We start from the raw sequence: 4,596 nt of genomic DNA on the forward strand, positions 1-4,596 counted from the left end.
GTCTCCCGGTGTCGGCTCGAGCTCCGTGCGCCTGTGATAATGCACGGGAGTGAGAGAATGAGAAAAGAAGAGAGAGGAGAAGAAGGGGAGAGAGAGAGAGAGAGGGAGGGAGGGGGGAGGAGGGAGGCTGTGTGCAGCATTAATATATTCAAGCGAGGGGGGAGAAACTTAATGAGAATTCTGCCGCTTTGCATCCGATCAAACGCCCCCCCACCCCACCCCAACGCACACGCACACGCACACACACACACACACACACACACACACACACACACACACACACACACACAACTAAGCCCACACTCCACTCCAGAAGGACTCCTCCGACCGACCAAGAGGAGAAAGAGATTGATTTTTTTAGCAGCCAGGAGCTAATAGGGAGAACTTTAAAGCGATGGAGGGGGTGGGAGATGGAAGGGGGTGGGGGGTATTGCATTACATTGCATTGCGATGCGCTTGCGAGCATCTCAGTCTCTCATTAATTTTTTCTCCTCTCTTTCTCTCTCCTCCTAAATTCTTAACGAGAGGAGGCAGCAAGAGGCCGCGCAACGAAAATGTCAGAGCGGCCGAGCGAGGCAGGCAAAGAGTACACAGAAAGAGAGAGAGAGGAGGAGGAGGAGGAGAGGGGGGCTATCCTAATTGGTATCGGTTTTAACAAGTACTATAAATGTAATTGAGGTTTTAAACCCGGTTGTCAGAGCCTCCTTGTCTGTATTCCGCTCCGCTCAGAATAAACGAGCTGGAGGCCGGCGCGCAGCATTTTGATCATCTTACACTTTTATAAATATGATCTCCATAAAGATCTAAGTGTATGTTGGCTGTGTGTGTGTGTGGAGAGAGGGGTGGGGGGTACTTGTCGTAGTGGTGGTGCTGGTAATAGAGGAAGTGGCTGTAAATGGTTTAACAAACTATAAAGCGCCATAAACGCCGGGGCAGTGTTTGGTTGTTTACGTCGTGCATCAGAAAAAAAGAAGCCGTTAGGGGTTTTTACGACGCGCTCCGACCGGAGGCCGTAAACGCCTCAGCCGCGCAGAAATACCCGGTATTTAATTGTCGTTTTAGCGGTGTTTTCCATACGGCCTCCTGTCGTTACGCAGGGCCGGGGGTCGGAGCCTGGCCCCGGCGTGAGGCGAGGTGAGGAGGGCGGCGGCGCGTTTACCTAACGAGGGGTAAGTTGTGGAGAAATTATGTATCTTTTAACGGCCGGAGCTCGTAAAACGCGGAGATATAAAACGTGGGAGTGAGAGGATAATCTGTAGCGTTAATATCACGGGCCGCCCGCCGTTTGGTTTCGAAGGGGCAGCTGGGTTTAAGAGAACAGGCCGATTTCTGATCCAGCTAAACTTTAAGATCAATAGTATGTCCACTTGGAGAAACTGTCTCCATAGAGGCTGCTGCATCCCAGATGCCCCTGGACTGCAGGTACAGCGCTCAAAAAAAAAAAAAAAAAAAAATCATGATTCCATGATCAGCTCCATGTCTTTCAGCTTCCGAAAGTCACATTATTATTGTTAGCCTTTATCTATAATTCCCCACTGTAAATATCCTGATATTCTCAACATGAGCAGGCCGGTTTCCCGTCCCGGCATGTATATCAGACCAGTAAAAATGTCATTACACGATTTGAATTTATTAACATTGCCGCGCTGACACGCGAGGCCCAAATGTTGCCGGCACCCATCTGAATTATAGACTGTGTTGTGGTAAATCAGCTGATTGCACGCCCGACTTTCTAAGGAATAATTGCAGCAGTATTTTTCCATTTATTACAGTGAGTACTATTAAAATGAAACTTCACTGCGTTGTATTTTACGCTTCTAATAAAGAACTCCCGAGTCCGCTCATAGGCTCTGTTGTCTCGGTGAGATGTGGCGCGCGAAATGACATTTCTCTCCAACTTCCACACGCTTTAACAAGCGTACACACACACACACACACACACACACACACACACACACACACACACACAGTTCTGTCATATTTAAACAGTAAATCAGAGAGACCTCACGCCTTAATGAAAGCCTGTTATCGGCTCAGTCCTGCAGGATCCGAGCGTTTCCTCCGCTCCAACAGGACAACCAGCGGCGCTAATGAACATTTAGAGGCGCTCAATTTGGATTTCCAAAGCGCACTGGTGCGGCTGCGCGCAACTGCGCCCTCATCAACAACAACATCCAAAATAGTGGGTTATAAGGCCCAGCCGCGGCCTCGTGCGTTCATTAGTCACGTCCTCTGATTCAACTTCACACTTAATAAAACATCTTAACACTGGAGAGAATGGATTCACCCGGAAGAGCAGCTCTTAAACCAGCCTATATGACCTGGATATGCTGGATATTCTATTTCTGTTTACCAGGAAGGGAAAAGGGGCTTCTGTTAGCCCAGCACCCACAAATACACACATTTACTTTGCATTTAGGATGTGTGTGTGTGTGTGTGTCCTTGATGTGGGTTTTGCACAAAAGCTCCCATGTGCAGAAATCAATATTTCTGGGCAGGTTACATCTTCCAAAGCTGTATTTTTTTGTTTTCACAAGGCTTTAACCCTTCATTCTCCCGTAAAATGTGAATCTCAGGCTCAGTTTTATAAACCAAAGAAGACCGAGAAATTCATCTGGTCGTATCATTTTTCCTCCCCAAGATTTCCTTCAAAGTGTGAAAGCGCCGCAGGAAAAAAAGAGGAATCGCAACAATAAAGCAGGTTGTAGCCTTTTCAAATAGACCCCCTGTGTGTGTGTGTGTGTGTGTGTGTGTGTGTGTGTGTGTGTGTCCTTTGCCTTGCCTCTCTCTCGCATGCCAAGTTGGCTTGCCTGTTTTTTGGTGGAGCAAGAGCGCCACCAAGCGGTCGTCCGCTGCCAGGTCACAGGGGGGAAACGTCAGCTTTAATGCCAGTTTATGGTTCTATTAAATCCGCACATAAAGCTAAATATCTGCTCTAAAATAATAATAAAAAACGAACCCGCGGTGTAACTGGAGACCGGATGTGATGTTTGGTTTGGGATTTGTTTCCAAAAAAGAAGCGGCAGATATTGCTGCCTTCACATTCACATGGACATATAATAATTTAAAAATATATATATATGTTTCCTAAAAATAATTTAAGTGGTCATGTCTTGCCAAATACCTAAGCGGTGTAATTACACTGCGTGAAATGACCCACCATCATAATATTGCTGTTTGGTGGACTGAAACCACCAGTTTAAAGTGACAAGATTTTCACCATAATGTAGGAAAGTCTGAAATATCGCCTGTGAACACGAGAGGAAGTGAATATGTGAGAAAATATTGACTGAGCTGGATATTGACAGGAAGGGCGATGTTTAATGTGTTGTTTTGTCGATATTGTCTGATTTACCAAATGTGAATTATAATGAAGTCCATCTCAATTTTCCACATCAGCTTCATGTAAACGCGCTGGGCTGATATTTAATGCCCGTGTGTCCTGTTGATAATAACGATAATAATCAAATTATCATGATGATTTTATTATTATTATTATTATTATTATTATTATTATTATTATTATTATTATTATTATTATTATTTATGTTGCACTTCTAAAAACTCTTACGAAGTGTTTCACGAACAAGAGGGGTACATGTCAAAAGCTAAATAAAGAAAATAAATAAATAGCAAGGATAAATGAAGTTAAACGGTAATAAAATCATGTGAAACAAAACTAAAACGGATTAAAATGAAGAAATAATGTCAAAGCAACTAAAAGGCTTCATGGTAACATTTTTTAGTTTTTGGACGAGATTTAAAAAATACAATTCTTATATGTGTGTGTGTGTGTGTGTGTGTATATGTATGTATATATATATATATATATATATATAGATAGATAGATAGATAGATATACACATACATACATACATACATACACACATGACATACACACATATAAGAAAGAAAGTATTTTGTAGTTTTAGGAAAACTTTTTTTTTAATTCGCCCTTATTTGTTTGTTTAGCTTGCTGATGTTTCGAGTTGTCTGTCTTTTTGTTTTAAATAAGATAAAGCAACATAGACATAAACATATAAAAAGACAGACGTGAATCCAGCAGAGTGTCGAGTTTAACTTATCAGAAGTCGAGCCAAATTTGTTTTAGCACTCTGTGTACGTGTGTACGTGTGTGTGTGTGTGTGTGTGTGTGTGTGTGTGTGTGTGTGTGTGTGTGTGTGTGTGTGTGTGTGTGTGTGTGCAAGCTGCTAAATTACAGGCTGTAAACAGACAGTAAAAAAGGCAGTTGTTCCCATTATGTGAAGAGGCTCCCCCCCTGTGGAAATATGAATCCATATTAACCACAGCAACACGGAGATGAAAACACATGGCGAGAAAATAACGCGAGATTAAAAGACAGTATCAGACTACTTAATCCCACTTCAATTCCCCCCAGAAAACGGAGAGTACTCCTTCACCTCCTGGATCTCCCCCAAGTGTGTTTCTAGGTTAAAATCACCACAACTGTTTGTGTGTGTGTGTGTGTGTGTGTGTGTCTGTGTGTGTGTCTGTGTATTATGTGTGACTCCGGCCCCGGGCTGGGCCGTGGCCTTCAGGCCGAGAGACAGAGCCTGTGAGGCGGCTGCAGCTTCG

The sequence above is a fragment of the Myripristis murdjan genome, chromosome 8 (genome assembly GCF_902150065.1).
Source record: "Myripristis murdjan chromosome 8, fMyrMur1.1, whole genome shotgun sequence".
In the NCBI taxonomy this organism is placed as follows: Eukaryota; Metazoa; Chordata; class Actinopteri; order Holocentriformes; family Holocentridae; genus Myripristis; species Myripristis murdjan.